Here is a 22201-nt window from a genome sequence, read left to right as displayed (position 1 = left end):
CGATGTGATGTTCCACTGCCTGAACCTTAGAATTTTCTCTTAAATATGATGTGATGGATGGTGGTTGATACCCATAAAGTGCCATAAATGGGGTCATTTTTGTTGCTGTATGGAAGGAAGTGTTATACCACCATTCAGCCAGAGGCAACCATTTGACCCATTGTGTCTGTTTATCAGATACAAAGCAACGAAGATATCCTTCCAAACATTTGTTTACTATCTCAGTTTGCCCATCAGATTGAGGATGATAAGATGAGCTATGAGCTAACTGAGTACCAAGACAAGAAAATAATTCTGTCCAAAAATTTCCCTTGAAAATGGGATCTCTATCACTTACAATAATCTTTGGGTTTCCATGTAGCTTTTGAACTGTTTCCATAAATGCAGTAGAAACTGTACTGGCTTTAAATGGATGTGATAATGCACAAAAGTGTGCATACTTGGTAAGTCTGTCAACTACCACCATGATGACACTCTTTCCCTCAGACTTGGGTAAACCTGTGATAAAATCCATTGAAACCTCCTCCCAACGTTGGCTTGGAATGGATAAAGGTTGTAATAGACCGGGTGTCTTAATTGTTTCAACTTTATTTTGTTGGCAAACCAAACATTCCGCCACAAACTTTTGAATATCTGATTTAAGGCCATCCCAAAAAAATTCCTTCTTAACCCTATGGTAAGTTTTTAAAAATCCTGAGTGCCCTCCTAAGGGAGAAGTGTGCAATTCCATAAGAATCTTTTGTTTTAACTGGGAATTCTTACAGAGGTATAAGTGATCTTTGTACCATAACGAATCATTTTTCCAGCTAAATGTATCAGAAGATTTGGAATCTTGTTGTAGCTTTCGAATAAGTGCCCACACTTCTTTGTCATTCTTCCATTCCTCCCTTGCTTCGTTTATCCAATCTGGTTGGATAATAGAAATGGCACACAACAATGCTTCGACATCCTCATCCTTTCTTGAGAGTGCATTTGCCACCACATTTTGCTTACCTTTTTTGTAGATGATTTCAAAGTCATAACCCAACATCTTTGTGACCCACTTTTGTTGCTCTTCAGAGGATAATCTTTGTTCTAAAAAGTATTTAAGGCTATCATGATCCGTTTTTACCTTGAAGTGTTTTCCCATTAGGTAGGGTCGCCATTTCTTAAGTGCATGGAGTATTGCCAACATTTCCTTCTCATAAATAGCTTTGCTTAAAAACTTTCCCTTGATTGGACAACTTTCAAAAGCAATGGGTCTTTCATCTTGCATTAGAACAACACCAATTCCATTTCCTGAAGCATCACATTCCACAATAAAGGTTTTTGTGAAGTCCGGTGTAGCTAAGACCGGTGCTTGGCACATTGCCTCTTTAAGATGTTCAAAGGCCTTTGTTGCTTCCGGAGTCCATGAAAATGAATCTTTCTTCAATAATGTTGTTAGAGGTGCTGCTATTCTCCCATAATTCTTAACGAACTTGCGATAATACCCTGTCAACCCAAGAAATCCTCGCAGATGCTTTATGGATGTGGGGATTTTCCATTCCTTAATGGCTTTAATTTTGCTAGGGTCTACCTTAACTCCTTCATGAGATACAATATGACCCAAATATTCCACCTCCTGGACTCCAAAGAAACATTTGGATCTTTTTGCATATAATTGTTTCTCCTCCAATAGTTGTAGCACCCTGTCAACATGTTCAACATGATCCTTCCAAGACTTGCTGTAGATTAGTATATCATCAAAAAATACTAACACAAATTTTCTAAGGAATGGTTTGAAAATTGAATTCATCAAACCTTGAAATGTTGAAGGTGCATTGGTAAGGCCAAAAGGCATGACCAAAAATTCATAATGACCCTCATGAGTTCTAAATGCCGTTTTCGGAATGTCTTCAATCTTCATTCTAATTTGATGATATCCCGAATGAAGATCCAACTTGGTGAAGTAAATTGATCCATGCAATTCATCCAGTAATTCATCAATGACAGGAATGGGGAACTTATCTTTAATAGTGAGCTTGTTGAGCTCCCTATAATCTGGACACATGCGCCATGATCCATCCTTCTTGTGCACCAATACTACTGGAGCTGAGAAAGAACTTTGACTCGGTTGAATTATACCAGCCTCTAGCATTTCTGCAACCATACGTTCAATTTCACTTTTTTGGACATAGGGATATCTGTATGGCCTGATGTTTGGAGGAACACTTCCTGGAATCAGATGAATAGCATGATCATGATCACGCATAGGTGGGAGACCTTTGGGAGTCTCAAATACCTTGGAATGATTGTCCAGGACTTTTTGGAGATCTGGAGAAATAGATGATCCAAATGTGGAAACATCTAGTGAACATAATTGTGCAATTACACCTCTTTGCTCCTTTTTTAGAAGCTTTGTCATGCCATTATAGCTGATTATCTTTCCCGGTTTCCCTGCAATACCCCTTAATTCAACTTCCTTTCCTTCCGCAGAAAATTTCATGAAAAGTTCTTGAAAATTAAAAGCTATTGTACCCAAGGATTGTAGCCATTGGACTCCTAGTACAACATCAGCACCTCCCATTGGAATGGAAAGCATTGGGCTAGTCAATACATATTCTCCCATGGATAGCTTGATATTATGGCACTTTCCAGAGCAATTTATTGTTCCTCCATTTGCAATCATCACTTGACACTCTGGTGCTGGATATAGGAAGCAATTCAATTCTTTTGCTACCCTACAATGAATAAAATTGTGGGTGCTTCCTGAATCAATCAACACTATTACCTTTTTCTTCTTGATTTGTCCTTCTATCTTGATGGTTTGAGGAGTGGTAATTCCCACCAATGCATTACAAGATATGGTCGGATTTATTTGTTCTTCATCTAGGCTTTGTTCCTGGAGTATATCCTCTTCTTTTGACCTTTCTTGCTCCTTTTCTTCTTCCTCTTCACAATCTATGTAGAATAATTTCTTCTCAGCACACTTATGACCTTTTGTGTATTTGCTATCACAATTGTAACAAAGCCCTTTTGCTCTTTTTTCTTCCAATTGTTGTGGTGTCAACCTTGTAGGTTGTGGAAGACTATGGGAAACAACACTTCCGTCTTTATAGTTGTGAATGGTATGCTTCCTAGTTGCCATAATTTTGCTTTCCATTTTTCTTGCTAACCTGAATGCCTTCTCTAATGAATCAGGTTCCCAAAGGCGAACATCATGTTGGATATTATCCTTTAAAGACCCTATGAACACATCAATCCTATGCTCCTCTGGAATATCTTTTACCCTTATGTTCAATTTTTGGAACTCCTCAATGTGCTCCATTACTGAACCCTTTTGTTTGAGACTTATCAATTGGTTAAAAAAAGTGTTGTTTTTTGTATCTTCATAATGTGCTATCAATTCTTCCGTAAAAATTGACCAAGTGATAAATTTTTTATGAGAGCAAAGCCATTGATACCATACAAACTGATTTGGTTCCAAATATACAGTTGCCATATGTACCTTTTGTGTGTTTTGCACATTATTGAGATCGAAGAACTGCTCCATCTGTAATATCCATGTGGCGGGATCCTTGCCATCAAACTTCCTCATATCGATTTTTGGAATATGGTGGGTCTTCGATCCAACATTAGTGTCTATGGAATCATGATTAACATTATTTTTTTTCACATCATGAGTTTCCTTTACAACCTTTTCACCATTAGTAAGTATTTCTTGTAGAAAATTTGTCAAATCTGTCTTCAAATCTGCCATGTCTGTCTTCAAATCTGTCTTCAAATCTGCCATGTCTCTCTTCAAATCTATCTTCGAATCATCCATCTTAGCTTCCATGCCATTTATCTTAGATTCCACGCCACTTATCTTAGCTTCTGTTAGCTTTTGTGAGCGTGACATTTGTTGCACTTGTTCTTGTAATTTTGATATATCATGTAGCATTTCTTCTTCTTCTTCATGAGTCATGCTAGAGCTTTCAGGTTCCTTACTAGGTGTTTGCATTTTCTTTCCTCGGGGCATCAGTTACTGATAATAATGCTTTACTATGCCCTTTGAATTCCGTTAAACCAAGCTTACACAAAAATTTAAAAAAAAACTACACACCTTTTTTCACTTTATAGAAGCTTGATATTGAATCTGATGTATCTCTGTAATTTCGGATCATCCAGTTCTAAAATTGCTACCTGTAGTAGCCTTCTGCGTCCTCTTTCCAATGCCACAAGTCTGAGCCAAATTGGATTCTCCAAGGAAGAGTTATGTGAAATCTCCCACAGTGACTTGGTTTAGACGGGTTCAGTAGAGCGAACTTGTACGACGTTCCACGAGTCACCATTTCAACCTTTGAATCTGAAACACACACACAAGAAACTACAGTCCGTCCTCTTTCTATACCTTTTTATGAAATTTCAATCCGATCCTCAGAGAGAGAGTTATGACGATTTTCCCCAGGTCACCTGTTTTGAATGTAATTCAGGAGTCTGCAAAAAGGCCAACTTCCTCAGATCATATCTCCGCAAATGTCACGCGAAAAGCTCTGAAATTCGGACCCAAGGTTCAGAGCCAATTCTTCTCAAATGGGTTTTTTTTTTTACTTCTGAAGCGTCACAGAAAACAAGTTATAGCGAAAATGCCACGATGACCTGTTTGGAGCAGCGAAACCCTAGAATCCAAAGCTCTGATACCAAATGTTATGAAACCAGCTCACAAAAAGATAGAAAAGAGAGATCCACGCCTAGAATTCAGCCTCTTCGAGGGGGAAACCTCCTTTAAATTACATAAATGAACAATTCTTGGATGATACAAATGACAAAACCTCCTTTCTATATATAGGAGTCTAAGGAGTCACAATATAATCCAGCCGACCTAACAATAATAATATAAAGCCACAAAAATAACAATAGAAGGATTCTATGGGGCACAAAAATAACAATATGGGGGTAATAGGGGCACAAAAATATAAATAAGGGGTATAACTACAATAGTAATGGGGTAATCACTAGTATTATAGGGACCCAACACTATATTTATTGCATGGGAGCCATTGTCTCCTCACTCTTTAGAGTAATGTGTTTTCCGCACGAAAGAAGAGTGGTCAAGCTCGTGGACCAGCTTTCATTTCCCGGATCACGCATAGCAAATAGTCATATACCATCCCTAAATGGTCTTTTCACACAAGGAATGTCTCATCAATCCCCAGTCCGCCCACCCGATGAGCGCGAGTGATTCGGGGGACATGACTGAAACCCAGGGGGCATGCACCCTGGTCTGCTTCGGCAGGAAAACTTCGGGTATAGGGTAGGTTTCCGCGAGAGATATATGACTGGTCTGTACTCCCATCCGTTATTGGAAGAGGGAGTTATTCTGGAACAAGATTCTCTTGTCAAAGTTACGTGAGTGGAGTAGCCTCCTCCACTCACCTTTGTCTATTTCGGTAGACATCGCCGAAGAAATGTTTTGTTTGCTCTGTGAATAGAACAATCTTTGGGTAACCTGAAAGAGGTATACCTTTCCTGATAAAAAAAATGTTTTGTCAGTTTGAACAAAAGGTGGCCTTGAAACTTTATTTTATACCTAGGGGCATGCAAACCTTTTGGCATGCAAGGGAAGAGCGACTATTTATTTTTTAAATTTGTAGGTCCTCTAACCCTTTAAACTCATAGGATTGGTCGTTTCCTAACTTGCATAAAGAAAGGATGTGGGGAAAAACTCTAAAAATTGCCGTTTTTAAATGGGACATTCTTATTATACGACTGGATTAATCGAGTAGTTTTAGCGCATAGTTCAAGCTCGTTAAAAAATAAACATAAGCCATAAGCAAATGTTCCCCCTCGCGTTTAAGCTCATTAAAAAATGAACTATTTCCCGGTAAATAACCATCATGAATGTAGTACTTCAGCCTTTAAAAGCCTTGGTCGTGTTCTCATCATCACCTCCACTCTGTATTGGCCGATCATTCACCTCCATTTGATTGTTTACCCCTTTTTGAGGAACAGCTGCGAAGAGTGATCTCATTAGCCATCCTTGTAACACTGCCATGATTGGAACATTCCAAACCTTTCCTGGAATCAGCTGCTACCCAATTTTATCACTCGTTCCTCAAAAGACGAGTCTCCTTCAAGCTCTTTTCAACTGACTCGTAAAATATGAAAATATTGTCGAGCCATTGGCCTCTCCAGCTCGCTAAAGGGACCGGAAGTGCTATCCCTCCTCTAAACTTTAATCTTTTTGGACCTGAGGGATTATTACACAAAAAGATCGAGTGCTTGTTTTGTTCGGCTCGTTAAAAGTATCGAAAATTCATCCCTTCTGTATTGTTTTATACTTTTTCAGAATTAAGGGATTAGATGTCGGAAAAGGAATTTTGGAGTTTCCTTTACGTTCCTTTTCAGACTCTCTAAAATTGAAAAGGACCGAGTTATCTTTGTCGTTAAACTCGTTAAAACTTAATAGTGACAAACTTGTCCATAGCAGACAGGAACGAGTTTCACTATCGCTAGGCTCATTAAAACATAGCGATGGGTTTGCCCGAAGGGAAAATTATAGAACAAGCATATGTTATCCTCCTCAAGCTTGAAAAAAATAAAGAGGTACTAGTCAGCAATGACTGGGGAAAATTGGGAAGAAAACTTGAAGAAACTTTGTTGGTAGCAAGTCGCTCTTGAACATGACACTTTCACTCCACATCCAAGTCAGGTTGGGTTGTCTCATTCACTGGTCACATCGCCATGGTCCCATCACACCATCAAAATTTGGGGTAATGCTACCAATCCATCATGTCAGTGTCGCCGATATGTTCAAGAGAAGTCATTCAGAGAATTCACTTGTGTCTCACCCACTACAATACATTCATACTCCATTCTTTCATGACCGCCACCCTGAACCGTACGTCATCAGATCGTTTTCACCTCCATTAAAATCATTTGCTCCATTCCGTGTCATTGATTTGGGATTCATTAAGGACCTCCTATGACGGATCAATTCTTGTCGACATTAGCTCATTATGCGAGAAGTCGATCTAGGAACACCTCATTCAGTACTTTGAAGCTTGCATGCCTCAATGGCAAGTTTCTCACTTCTGGCGAAAGGTTTACATCGATGGCCTTCGACTGAAAGATTTTGCGTGGTGTTCGACGCCAAGTCCTTTATTCACACCATGTGAATTGTACTACAGTACCTTGAGGGTCATTATCATTATCGGTGATTCCTCTCGCGCCTGTTAACAACTTACATCATTGGCTGGTAATCAGGCGATGTCTTTCCATGTTCGACTCCAGGAAATCTCTCACATGGATAGACTTGTACTTCGAGTGAAGATCGGACGAGATTGAAGACCCCGGATCTAGTTTCATCCATCCGGGCTGTGATATATATTCAGGGAAATAAAGACATCAAATGTACATAGATAATCATCCAATCAAAGGGATGATGGCTCTACCAGAATCATCAGTCTACACTCAGACGTTTGTCTGTCCTATGTACATGAAAATGAATTTATAAAGCTGAGCATGGGAATGCCCGCCTTAGCTAGATCATGAAAATATTATGAAGATAATGTATTGTATTGTATCTTATTACAGGTCTCCTCCCAGCTTGAAAGAACTTCGGATCCTCATAATAAAGCATTTCACCCGACGTGAAAAGATTAATGACCTCATGCTTTAGGGGGCAACTATTATACATATTTTTGGGCACTACAACCCCAAGCATGAAATGTCCATAAACCAAGGGCTCCTAAGTCCCTAAAAGTGTTGTTCTTACCCCTAAAGGAACAAGGTCAACTGATTACAACTTCTCCCAGAAGTTCTCCATGAAAAAACTGCTCAGAACTGGTCAAAACAGGATCATTTCAGCTGCTCCATAGGCAAAGTGCGTTGCATCTCACCTAAACACACTGTGTGGGTGCGTTGCATTTCAAAAAGCCCTTCTATGGGGTGCGATGGGCGAGAAGTGACAAATGGCAGTGTCATTCCGCGAGGTGGAGAGGCATGGAAACTTCCAAAAACTTCTCCTGTGACACTTGCCTCTCTGAATTCGACCAAGGATGAGTAAGAGATCATCAATCTCCAAGTGGAAGCAAGAACTATCAGAGGGAAGACACTAATCAAATCACAAGCTGACTCATCTCCCTTACAGATATCTATATATGGATCCCTCATCCCAGAGATCCAGAGGCTGGAATTTCGCATATTGTAAGGAATTGCTGTTGGTTTCTTAAGACAACATCAGATTGTTGGGTGATCTAACTTTGTATGAGGTGAAGAGGGGCTTCCTTGCTGAGAGGATGATGCTGGGTCAGAACAACTGGTTGTAACTCCCCTTGGCTCTTTCTTGTTTATCAATAAAAGCTATTCAAGTTTTCCTCCATACTCTTGTGTCATTCATGTTTGCTGCATTTGTATGGTCAATTTACATCTGATCCTAGATTGTTTATGATTATAGATCCATGTACTTGTATAGTGCTATGCTACTGTGATCTTACAGGTACTTTCTAAAGCTGGGCGTGCAAGGGAACAAGTAGTGAAAGACTATCAAGAGAGAGAAGAATCGAACTAGGAGATTAGCGCAAGACAGAGGTTGGTCTTCTTTGTCCTTCTCTCATCTATACTTCATAGAGGAAAAATGAAAGTAGCTTTACTTTGTTTGTTTCTAAGGTAGCTATCACACCTTAGTGGGATAAGCAGTTCTGTGTAGACACTTTTCCCTGTAACAAATTGGCGACTCCGCTGGGAAAGAATTAGTTTGTTTGTTTATCTTCCTTGTTGTCTATTTTATAAACTTACAGATGGAGCTTGAAGTCGAGCCAGGTAGCTTTCGAACTGCATTTTCTATGCAAATGCAAAGTAGATAAATTCCGCTTCAGTCAATCTCCGGGATTTGTTTATAAATTAAACAACTAATTTACAAACTCTCTGATTGCCCTTTGTGATAGCTCTTAGATCCTCCTTAGATCTACCCTTGAATGTTGCATTACTGATTACCATTTGCTCTGCCAAAACCCATGAACTGAACTGCAAACTGTGACCCAGAACCCAAGCAAAGTCTCGTCTCTGGCCCAACACAGGTACTGTTCTGTGAATCTAAAATTCAGTGCACATCCGGAGTGTAGTAGGTGCGCTACATTTCAAATTCCCTGTGTTACAGGTGCGCTGATCAGACTAGGCATTGTTCAGTTTTGGTTTCTGCAGTTCATTCTTTCCAGTTTTATTCATGAATTTTGCTGCCTATGATCAGTATATCTCTATTTGAGACCCCTTTTCTTTGCTGATATTCCACCTCCTTTGTACAAAATAACTATAAATGTTTTTGTGTGTTTGTTGGGTCATTTTCAGTTCTCCTTTGCAAAGTAATGTAATCGTACTGTCGTCCTTTGATTTGAAAGCGTCGCAAGTGTCGTTTTTAAGCATAGGAAAGAGTTTGATTGCTGTAGATAGTCGATTATCCTGTTACTGTTGTATTTGGTCTGAATTTGTAATTTTTCTAGTGTTGAAAACAAGTATTCGTTTCCAAATCATAAGGTGTTGTGATTGCCTCCATTTTTTGGTTTCGAAAAGAAACTTGTTGATAACTGTCGCTTGAAAAGCAATTCCGATTTGTGCATCAAATTTCTTTTTATCATTTACATACTATGAAAGTCGAAAACAAATAGATGCATGTGCATTTGCATTTAGACTCTTTGATTGGTTTGATTTAGGAAAGTGCATTTAGAGTGTGATCTTTGCTCTTTGTGAAAGAATACTGTCTCCCTTTCCTTAGTAGCTAGGATTTTCATTGCACAAAGAAGATAAAAGACTGTTTATCATCTTAGGTTGCATTTTAGGAATTACACATCTACATCGTGGTGAACCTAAAAGGCAAACTTCATAAACAAGATCAACTATAAAATAAATTCAATGAATCTAACAATGCTTTAGAACCTAACGCACAACATTTAGAAGTCTAGGCTAGAGATGTATTCCGGCGTCGTAAAGCCTGGTAACTGTTATTATCACTGATGGTTGGGTGATTCCTCCACCTTGAGATGATAAGTGCCAGTACAAACTTGTGCTCTCACGTACCGTCGAGTATATTTTGGGAGACCACAATAGGCTTAATCCTTTATCCATAGGAAGCCGTGTCTGCCGCCCTATCGATCGCAATGCACTGAACACAGCATTCGGGAAGATTGACTGCCGTACCGTAAAAAGTATTCTGCAGTTTTGCGATTGGTTTGGTAATCCCTCTACCTAGATTTCCAGAGTAGTCCCTTTCATTCCTTTTCAGACTCCTTAACGGAAAAGGTCCATCTGAGCATTTGTCACTTCAGGCTCATTAAAAATCGAAGGCGACTAGAGTCATCTTTTGTTTTTTCTCGACTCTTAAAAATTGAAAAAACAAGTTGTGTCAAAGCGTCTAAAATTTATTTTAAACGGAATAATCATCACCTTTCCCTGCGTTGATCTTAGGTTGAGGAAATGGAACCCACCAACCAAGGAATTCCCCTTGGAGGAAATCCTAGTCCCTTCTCCTCTTGGGGAGATGTTGGTGCGCCCCATATGGCCACATTGTCGCTTCCAGGATTGACGATCGGCTTGCCTATATGGCTCTTCTCAACCTCTGTTGTTCAGAACGCCGCGATTCCTGAACAATCGAGTCAGCAACTAGACGAATCTAGAGTTACCCACCAACCTTCTACTTCCTCCAATTCTTCCTCTCCTCCTTCTTCTTTGCTTGATGGGGCTGGTAAAGCCAAAAATCAAGTGCCTGAGAAGAAGAAAGAAAAGAAGAAGAAAGAGAAGAAGAAGAAGGGGCCAAAAGCAAAAGGGGGCAACCAAGCGTCGTCTAGCGAAAATCCACACACTGCACCGACCATGCCTAAATCACCATGTGTCATTTGCAAAGGAGACCACTATCATAGAGATTGTCCTTGCATCCCCCGGATCTTAAGGGACTGGTCTCCTCGTTTGGACAACCCGGTGTCGTCAACCTCTGATGATCATGTTGAAAACACACCATCGACTAGTGAAAGTGAAGCCCCAGGACAAAAAGGAAAATATAGATTTCCTTGTAAGCTGTGCGAAGGCGACCATGCCGTCCACCATTGTCCCTTCTTAGACGAGGCTAAAAGAGTTTTGGACGATCATCCAGTTTCACCGTTACGACTTCCTCCTGGATATAAAAAACTCTTGCCGAGTCTGTCACTAGTTGAAAAGCCAGCTGATCCGCCCAGGTGGTCGGCCGAAGCGTCTATCATTGAAGACAAACCATCTGAACCCATACCAGACGAAAGTCAAAAGGTCGAGGCGGCAGTTGACCCGGTCTTGCCTTCAGAGGTTCCATCTTCAGATGATACAGTCACAGAAGAGAATAAGAATGACACCGTCCAAATTCTTTTCGTAAGCACAGACTCTGATGAACATGGGTGCAATTTACCCATTCCTTTACCGCAGGAAGGAAGTTCATCAGAGTCGTACCTGGCCGTCTATTCGGTCCCACCACCAAGCAACCTAGTTGTCTCCTTCGACTGGAATCAACTAGGCAGACCCCATTTACCAGCGAGTGTACCATTCCGAATTATTGCTCAAGTATATAGAATGGTTATGGCTGGTACCATCATAGATGAAGGGGATTCTCTGAGTATCCTTTCCTCGACTGCTTGGAAAGCGCTTGGTTCGCCATCGCTTTTACCTGAGATAAGAAATCTAACAGGCTTTGACAAAGTAACCAGTCGACTGTTAGGGATCCTTCCCAATGTGCCCATAACATTGAGAGGAAAAACTGTTCACATGAACGTAATGGTAGTTCAAGGACCCCTGGATTATAATCTACTCCTTGGACGAGACTATATTTATTGCATGGGAGCCATTGTCTCCTCACTCTTTAGAGTAATGTGTTTTCCGCACGAAGGAAGAGTGGTCAAGCTCGTGGACCAGCTTTCATTTCCCAGATCACGCATAGCAAATAGTCATATACCATCCCTAAATGGTCTTTTCACACAAGGAATGTCTCATCAATCCCCAGTCCGCCCACCTGATGAGCGTGAGTGATTCGGGGGACATGACTGAAACCCAGGGGGCATGCACCCTGGTCTGCTTCGGCAGGAAAACTTCGGGTATATGGTAGGTTTCCGCAAGAGATATATGACTGGTCTGTACTCCCGTCCGTTATTGGAAGAGGGAGTTATTCTAGAACAAGATTCTCTTGTCAAAGTTACGTGAGTGGAGTAGCCTCCTCCACTCACCTTTGTCTATTTCGGTAGACATCGCCGAAGAAATGTTTTGTTTGCACTGTGAATAGAACAATCTTTGGGTAACCTGAAAGAGGTATACCTTTCCTGATAAAACAAATGTTTTGTCAGTTTGAACAAAAGGTGGCCTTGAAACTTTATTTTATACCTGGGGGCATGCAAACCTTTTGGCATGCAAGCGAAGAGCGACTATTTATTTTTTAAATTTGTAGGTCCTCTAACCCTTTAAACTTGTAGGATTGGTTGTTTCCTAACTTGCATAAAGAAAGGATGTGGGGCAAAACTCTAAAAATTGTCGTTTTTAAATGGGACATTCTTATTATACGACTGGATTAAAAAATAAGCATAAGCCATGAGCAAATGTTTCCCCCCGCGTTTAAGCTCATTAAAAAATGAACTATTTCCCAATAAATAACCATCGTGAATGTAGTACTTCATCCTTTAAAAGCCTTGGTCGTGTTCTCATCATCACCTCCACTCTGTATTGGCCAATCATTCACCTCCATTTGATTGTTTACCCCTTTTTGAGGAACAGCTGCGAAGAGTGATCTCATTAGCCATCCTTGTAACACTTCCGTGATTGGAACATTCCAAACCTTACCTGGAATCAGTTGCTACCCAATTTTATCACTCGTTCCTCAAAAGACGATTCTCCTTTAAGCTCTTTTCAACTGACTCGTAAAATATGAAAAGATTGCTGAGCCATTGGCCTCTCCAGCTCGCTAAAGGGACCGGAAGTGCTATCCCTCCTCTAAATTTTAATCTTTTTGGACCTGAGGGGTTATTACACAAAAAGATCGAGCACTTGTTTTGTTCGGCTCGTTAAAAGTATCGAAAATTCATCCCTTCTGTATTGTTTTATACTTTTTCGGACTTAAGGGATTAGATGACGAAAAATGAATTTTGGAGTTTCCTTTACGTTCCTTTTCAGACTCTCTAAAATTGAAAAGGACCGAGTTATCTTTGTCGTTAAACTCGTTAAAACTTAATAGAGACAAACTTGTCCATAGCAGAAAAGAACGAGTTTCACTATCGCTAGGTTCGTTAAAACATAGCGATGGGTTTGCCCGAAGGGAAAATTATAGAACAAGCATATGTTATCCTCCTCAAGCTTGACAAAAATAAAGAGGTACTGGTCAGCAATGACTGGGGAAAATTCGGAAGAAAACTTGAAGAAACTTTGTTGGTAGCAAGTCGCTCTTGAACATGACACTTTCAATCCACATCCAAGTCGGGTTGGGTTGTCTCATTCACCGGTCACATCGCCATGGTCCCATCACACCATCCACATTTGGGGTAATGCTACCAATCCATCATGTCAGTGTCGCCGATATGTTCAAGAGAAGTCATTCAAAGAATTCACCTGTGTCTCACCCGCTACAATACATTCATACTCCATTCTTTCATGACCGCCACCCTAAGCTGTACGTCATCAGATCGTTTTCACCTCCATTAAAATCATTTGCTCCGTTTCGTGTCATTGATGTGGGATTCATTAAGGACCTCCTGTGACGGATCACTTCTTGTCGACATTAGCTCATTATCTAAGAAATCGATCTAGGAACACCCCATTCAGTACTTTAAAGCTTGCATGCTGCATTTAGTTCATGTCGCTATTCCTGAATCAAGGGGAGTGCAGGTCAGATGGGATAATTTTTTGGATGTATTACCGCATCCCGAAGGTTTAGAACCGCTTTTCACAGGTCAGTGGAATCTCTATGCTCAAAATCCTGATTCTAGTAGTCACTTATTCGGTACCTCCCAAGGGGCGGGAACTGCTATTCTAACTTTTCTCGGAGGATTCCATCCACAAACTCAAAGTTTATGGCTGACTGATATGGCTCATCATCATTTAGCTATTGCACTTGTTTTTTCAATTGCTGGTCATATGTATAGAACCAACTTTGGGATTGGTCATAGTATGGAAGATATTTTGGAGGCACATGTTCCTCCAGGAGGCCTATTAGGACGCGGACATAAGGGTCTTTATAACACAATCAATAATTCTCTTCATTTTCAATTGGGTCTTGCTTTAGCTTCTTTGGGGGTTATAACTTCCTTGGTAGCTCAACACATGTATTCTTTACCCCCTTATGCATTCATAGCACAAGACTTCACCACCCAAGCTGCATTATATACTCATCATCAATACATTGCCGGGTTCATTATGACAGGAGCCTTTGCTCATGGAGCTATATTCCTCATTAGGGATTATAATCCGGAACAGAATAAGGATAATGTATTGGCGATAATGTTAGAGCAGAAAGAAGCTATAATATCTCATCTTAGTTGGGTTAGTTTATTACTAGGTTTCCATACCTTGGGACTTTATGTCCATAATGATGTTATGCTTGCTTTCGGTACTCCAGAAAAACAAATCTTGATCGAGCCCATATTTGCTCAGTGGATACAATCTGCTCATGGTAAGACGTTATATGGTTTCGATATACTCCTATCTTCAACAAGTGGTCCATCATTCGATGCAGGTAAGAGCATATGGTTACCCGGTTGGTTAAATGCTATTAATGATAATAATAATTCATTGTTCTCAACAATTGGTCCTGGAGACTTTTTGGTTCATCATGCTATTGCTCTAGGTTTGCATACAACTACATTGATCCTAGTTAAAGGTGCTTTGGATGCGCGTGGTTCCAGGTTAATGCCAGATAAAAAAGATTTTGGTTATAGTTTTCCTTGCGATGGTCCGGGACGGGGTGGTACTTGCGATATCTCGGCCTGGGATGCTTTTTATTTAGCAGTTTTCTGGATGTTGAATACTATTGGATGGGTTACTTTCTATTGGCATTGGAAGCATATAACATTATGGCAGGGTAATGTAGCACAATTAAATGAGTCTTCCACTTATTTAATGGGATGGTCAAGAGATTATCTATGGTTAAATTCTTCACAACTTATTAATGGATACAATCCTTTTGGTATGAACAATTTATCTGTTTGGGCGTGGATGTTCTTATTCGGGCATCTTGTTTGGGCTACTGGATTTATGTTCCTTATTTCCTGGCGTGGATATTGGCAGGAACTGATCAAAACTCTTGCATGGGCCCATGAACGCACGCCTTTAGCTAATTTAGTTCGATGGAGAGACAAGCCAGTAGCCCTTTCCATTGTTCAAGCACGATTAGTTGGATTAGCTCACTTTTCCGTAGGTTATATATTCACTTATGTAGCTTTTTTAATTGCCTCTACATCAGGTAAATTTGGTTAATTCTTCTTCATCAATTTCTCTGTGGGGTATTGTCATTGTATCAATGACAATACCCCACAGAGAAAAAGTAATCAACATAATATTACTCCATCTAAAATCTGATCTATATTTTGATTCCTGGTAGGTAATAGTACCAACTGAACTATTATGGCGAGAAAGAGTCTCATTCAGAGAGAGAAGAAGAGACAAGCACTGGAACGGAAATATCATTTAATTCGTCAATCTTTGGAGGAAAAAAGCAAAGTGTCATCATTGGATGACAAATGGGAAATTCATAGAAAATTGCAATCTTCACCACGTAATAGTGCACCTACACGTCTCCATCGACGTTGTTCTTCGACTGGAAGACCTAGAGCCAACTATCGAGACTTTGGATTGTCCGGACACATACTCCGTGAGATGGCCCACGCATGTTTATTGCCCGGGATAAAAAAATCGAGTTGGTAGGAAAAGAAAAAAGTAATTGAAGTTTCTTGTGATAATGGGATATAGTACCCCTATCCCTATATAGGGATAGGGGTACTATATCCCATTATTGTTTTGTGTACCCATTCTGATTATGATATAAATCAATGGTGCGGAGTAGAGTAGTCTGGTAGCTCGCAAGGCTCATAACCTTGAGGTCACGGGTTCAAATCCTGTCTCCGCCAGACCAGAACATACGAAGTATTTTGGTCCGGAAAGGATTGCTCTCTCACTTATAAATTTATAATTGAATTATAAGTGAGGAAAAGAAACGATCAATACATGAACTATTCTTTTTCATATTCCATGTGAAGGGCGGGTAGCGGGGATCGAACCCGCATCTTCTCCTTGGCAAAGAGAAATTTTACCATTCAACCATACCCGCATTTCAATTATATGAATATATAGATATTCATATAATTGAAATGGAAAATACATATATGTTCAATCCCATTCGTAAGTAGATACCATTTTTGAATGGTCCAATTATTAATTCAATTACGGATATGGAAAACCCCTCCTCCTTGGGCCTGAAGTAAAAGGCCCTTCAGAAAAGCTATAAAGCCCTCCGGGAGGAGGGGGAGGGAGTGTGAACCTAAAACATCTAGAACATATCTAAGATATGAAAGAATTAAGGATACCTACAAAAAGGACTGATCCGATCCATAATGATACACCCGAAAATACAACATTTTTGCTACTTGACCAACCATCGGGAGAGGCAAGTGCAACAGGTACACCAATCACTAGTAAAAATGAAATAGCAATTAATGCAAACACAGCCGATTGGAAAGCAATAGTCATGGTTGTGATCTTACAAGCTCCCAACAGATTGAATAGACTATACCATCCGATCCCCAATTTTCAATTCTGATCAAATGCACTATGGAAAGGATTTGACCATAAATTGATCGAGCTTTCAAACTTTTTCGCAAGTTTCTCACTTCCGGTGACAGGTTTACATCAATGGCCTTCGACTGAAAGATTTTGCGTGGTGTTCGACGCCAAGTCCTTTATTCACACCATGTGAATTGTACTGCAGTACCTTGAGGGTCATTATCATTATCGGTGATTCCTCTCCCGCCTGTTAACAACTTACATCATTGGCTGGTAATCAGGCGATGTCTTTCCATGTTCGACTCCAGGACATCTCTCACATGGATAGACTTGTACTTCGAGTGAAGATCGGACGAGATTGAAGACCCTGGATCTGGTTTCATCCATCTGGGCTGCGATATATATTCAGGGAAATAAAGACATCAAATGTACACAGATAATCATCCAATCAAAGGGATGATGGCTCTACCAGAATCATCAGTCTACACTCAGACGATTGTCTATCCTATGTACATGAAAATGAATTTATAAAGCTGAGCATGGGAATGCCCGCATCAGCTAGATCATGAAAATATTATGAAGATAATGTATTGTATTGTATCTTATTACAGGTCTCCTCCCAGCTTGAAATAACTTCGGATCCTCATAATAAAGCATTTCACCCGACGTCAAAAGATTAACGACCTCATGCTTTAGGGGGCAACTGTTATAGACATTTTTGGGCACTACAACCCCAAGCATGAAATGTTCATAAACCAAGGGCTCCTAAGTCCCTAAAAGTGTTGTTCTTACCCCTAAAGGAACAAGGTCAACTGATTACAACTTCTCCCAGAAGTTCTCCATGAAAAAACTGCTCAGAACTGGTCAAAACAAGATCATTTTAGCTGCTCCATAGGCAAAGTGCGTTGCATCTCACCTAAACACACTGTGTGGGTGCGTTGCATTTCAAAAAGCTCTTCTATGGGGTGCGATGGGTGAGAAGTGACAAATGGCAGTGTCATTCCGCGAGGTGGAGAGGCATGGAAACTTCCAGAAACTTTTCCTGTGACAATCGCCTCTCTGAATTCGACCAAGGATGAGTAAGAGATCATCAATATCCAAGTGGAAGCAAGAACTATCAGAGGGAAGACACTAATCAAATCACAAGCTGACTCATCTCCCTTACAGATATCTATATATGGATCCCTCATCCCAGAGATCCAGAGGCTGGAATTTCGCATATTGTAAGGAATTGCTGTTGGTTTCTTGAGACAACATCAAATTTTTGGGTGATCTAAGCTTTGTATGAGGTGAAGAGGGGCTTCCTTGCTGAGAGGATGATGCTAGGTCAGAACAACTGGTTGTAACTCCCCTTGGCTCTTTCTTGTTTATCAATAAAAGCTATTCAAGTTTTCCTCCATACTCTTGTGTCATTCATGTTTGCTGCATTTGTATGGTCAATTTACATCTGATCCTAGATTGTTTATGATTATAGATCCATGTTATTGAATAGTGCTATGCTACTGTGATCTTACAGGTACTTTCTGAAGCTGGGCGTGCAAGGGAACAAGTAGCGAAAGACTATCAAGAGAGAGAAGAATCGAACTAGGAGATTAGCGCAAGACAGAGGTTGGTCTTCTTTGTTCTTCTCTCATCTATACTTCATAAAGGAAAAACGAAAGTAGCTTTACTTTGTTTGTTTCTAAGGTAGCTATCACACCTTAGTGGGATAAGCAGTTCTGTGTAGAAACTTTTCCCTGTAACAATATTTCCCAATGATGCTCTAGCCTTTTGAGTCTCAAATTGAGCTTGGCATATTAATTCTATCTGCGCATGTATAGTATGGATTGATTGCCATTGGTTAGTGATAGATTGGCCAATATTGGCCCACAAAATTTTCTTGATTTCAGCTAGAGTTTTATCTAGAGTAAGCTCTTTTTCTAAAGACTTTATTTTATTGTCCAGGGCCATTATTTCCCTTGTTTTCTCAGCCACCGCTACCTTGGACTTGTGATAGCTTACTTCTAGCTTGGCCAACTTTTATTTGGCCTCTTTCAGCTTTGTCATCGAGACTTCTAGCTCTTTGACTGCTTTCATCATGTCTTCCTGTTATAGACATTTTTGTGCCTAACAGCATGGAGCATGAAATGTCGATAATCTGAGGGATCCAAAGTCCCTAAACATGTTGTTCTCACCCTTAGAGGAACAAGGTCTGCAAACCACAGCACTGAAAATCAGTTCTCCATCTGAAAACACTCAAAAACAGGCTATTTCTGGATCATGTCAGCTGCTCCACTGAGCATCTGCGCTGAATGTCAACTGCTCCTCCTTGTACCTACGCTGAAGGTCAAAATCAATGAAGGCTACCTGCGCTGGGCGAGATTGGCCAAGTGGCACAGTCATTCTGCAAGGTGTCAACTGCCCAGGAAGCTTCCAAACTGACACTTGGTTCAAGGAATTCGCCCTATGATGAGTAAGAGGGTCTTGATCTCCAAGTGGAAGCAAGATTCTCCAAGTGGACTCAAGAACTGAAGATTAACTAAAGTGGGAGAGGACACTAGTCAGCTTTATGCCAGCCTCAAGCTGACTCATCCTTTCTCCAAATCTCCTATATATAGAGCTCTCTCATGAGGTATAGGGGGGCTGGAATTTTGTGCAAGTAAGGAAGTGCTGTTGGTTTGTGTATAGAGCTATTGGGTGTTTTGCTTGAAGGAGGTGAAGAGGAGATTTCTTTCAGCTGGGAGGTGTTGCTGGATTGGGCCCATTGTGGTTGTAACTCTCTCAGAACTTTACTTCTATTATCAATAAAGTATTTGAGGTTCTTCTATATGCATGTGTCTTTATGATGAATATATGCTTGTATATTTGATTTATGCTAATCCTATAATCGATTATGGATGTATGCTTCTTGTAGTTTCCTTTTCTTGTGCTTTTACAGGATCTGGGTGTAGCTGGGCCAGTGAAAGGGCAAAGAGTTAGGAGCCAGCAGCAAGGAGTGAAGACTGGATCGACTATTAGCGCAAGATAACGGTTAGTAGATCATCCTTTTCTTCCCTCTCTCATCTCATAAAGAAGAAACTTTGAATAGCTTTGCATTCAGTTGTTGCTGAAGTACTATCACCTTCAGAGTGGGATAGAGGCATTCTGCATTAGATACTTTTCCCCCCAACAAATTGGCGACTCCGCTGGGGATCGTATCTTGTTGGTTGTTTGTGGTTTTTTGCTATTCATTTCATAAACAAAGGGAGTACCGAATCGAACTGTGTTTGAATCCATCAAACACAAAGTAGAGGGCAACTACTCTAGCTCAGTTTCTGGGCAAGTTTATGATTTGAAGAGTTGATTCACAAGGACTCTAATAAGCTCTTAGTGATAGCTTTTTCATCCTCCTTGTCATCCCTTAGTGTGTCCTTGACTGATAGCTTCTGATTTGAGCAAAAACTATGAATTTTTGAGCAACCTGTGACCCGGAAACCACCATAAACGAAAGTCTCGTTCTTCATTGCAGGCTGTACAAAGGCAGTCTGCATTTCAGCGCAGTTCCTGAAGGGGCTACCTGCGCTGAAGGTCAAACAGGCAGTGTTACACCTGTGCTGGACCAGTCTTGGCTTGAGCTACTGGGGTTTCCTGCTGTGTCTTGCCTTGTTTTCACTCTTGTTTTTGCTGTTTGTTGCCAGTCAGTGGGCCTATCTGAAACCAATCTTCCTTTGTCATTATTCCGCCTCAGTTGTATAAAGAAACTGTATTTGTTCTTTTGTATTTCTTGTGTCATTTACAGTTTCCCATAACGAAAGTGAACCAGTCTTGCATTGACCTCTTAGATCTAGACCTGTGATTAAGTGTCGTTCTGATCTTAAGAGTTAGTTTATTTGCTGTTCATAGCTGATTGAGTTTGTCGCTTTCGTTATATGGTTTGAATTTATATATTTCTAAGTGTCGAAACAAGTGAATCGTAAGGTGTCTTTCGATTTTGGACAAACTTGTTTTCTTCCGCTTGAAATTGAATTCAAAGTTATACAACAACTTTCTTTTTGCATTTCATCAACATTAAGAAAGAGAAAAGAAATACTTGCATTGTGCATGTGCATTATTACAGTTTGCATGTTGATTTAGAAAAGTGCATTAGTGTGTGCTCTTTGATCTGTGTGAAAAGATTTTTGTCTCTCTTTTCCCTCAGTAGTTAAGATTTTCATAAGTCGAAAAGATTGAAAAAGCTTGCTTCTCATCTTAGACTGCATTTAGGAATTTGTATCAATACATCTCGTGGTGAACCTTGAAAGGCAAAACTTTAAAAAGATCAACTTAAAATATATTGAATGAACCTAACAACGCTTTGAAACATAATGCAAACATCTAGAGGTCTAAGCTAGAGACGTGTTCCGGCGTCGTTAAACGTAGTGACTGTCGATCTCGACGAAGGTGGGTGATTCCTCCTGAGAGTCGGTGGCACTAATACGGACTTGTGCTCCCACGTACCGTCGCGTATATATTGGGAGACCCCTATAGGAATAAAGCCTTTATCCAATAGGAAACCGTGTCGGCCGCCCTACTGATCGCAATGCAGTGAACACAGCATTCACGAAGATCGACCACTCGTACCGTAAAACGTATTCTGTGGTTTTGCGAAAAGTTTGGCACACCCTCTGCCTAGAACTCCAGAGCAGTTTCTTTTGGCCTTTTTCAAACTCTATAACTGAAAAAGTCCAACCGAGCATTTGTCACTTCGGGCTCGTTAATACATCGAAGGAGACTAGAGTCATCTTTAGCTTTTTCTCGACTCTTAAAAAGTGAAAAAAGCAAGTTGTGTCTAAAAGCGTCTAATAAAATTCATTCAATTCGGAAACACAAATTTCCCCTTTTAATATTTTAGTTGATCGAGTAATCCGCAATCGTGGAAGAAAGTCAATTGAAACCCCGTCGTTCACAGAGGCTTACGAGTCAACCGTCTTTGTCCCCGGAATCGAAAACAGTACGGGCAAAGCGAACTCGTTTAACCGGTTCAAAATCTCCTTTGAAAGTTAGAACAAGTGTTCCTACTACATCCGAGGTTCCGGTTACTCCTAACATTTCTGGAAACCCTGCCTTTATAGAAGAAGTCCAACAGCCACAGAAGGACAGTGATACTGATCCTAGTCGGGGGGCAAATACTTGTTTAACTGAACCAGTTCCATCTGTAACCGGTCCAGAAAGTTTTGTTCCCCAAACAACTGTCGCTGTCGAAGCAACCCCTTCTTCGGCACCAGAAATATTTTACGGACCTGACGGTCTTCCTCTTCCACCGGGTTTGATTGCGATAGAGGAAATTGCAGAGGATCCGCAAGCAAGTACTCCAACTCATTTTGGAGTCGAGGTCACTCTATTTCCTTCATCAGAAGTTAATCCACCACAAGTGGAAGTCCCTGTAGAATCGCTAGGCAATCTATTGGATAGACTTAAAATGTCTGAACAACCGTCATCATCTAGGACTGTGTCAAATGACACAGCGACAGCAGAAGCCCCTGCCGTCACT

General features: G+C 40.5%; 1 non-coding gene across 1 annotated transcript; it reads left to right on the top strand.

Annotated features, from left to right (window-relative positions):
- The first annotated feature begins 15987 nt into the window (after positions 1 to 15987).
- TRNAM-CAU (transfer RNA methionine (anticodon CAU)) lies at positions 15988 to 16061 on the top strand. Its single transcript has one exon. It is a non-coding gene; the product is annotated as a tRNA-Met (tRNA).
- Positions 16062 to 22201: the final 6140 nt, after the last annotated feature.

This window comes from Pinus tabuliformis, chromosome Q (assembly GCF_031772625.1).
Source record: "Pinus tabuliformis cultivar Carrire ecotype Pingquan chromosome Q, CPIR1, whole genome shotgun sequence".
Lineage (NCBI taxonomy): Eukaryota > Viridiplantae > Streptophyta > Pinopsida > Pinales > Pinaceae > Pinus > Pinus tabuliformis.
This window is presented reverse-complemented; position numbering and strand designations above follow the sequence as displayed.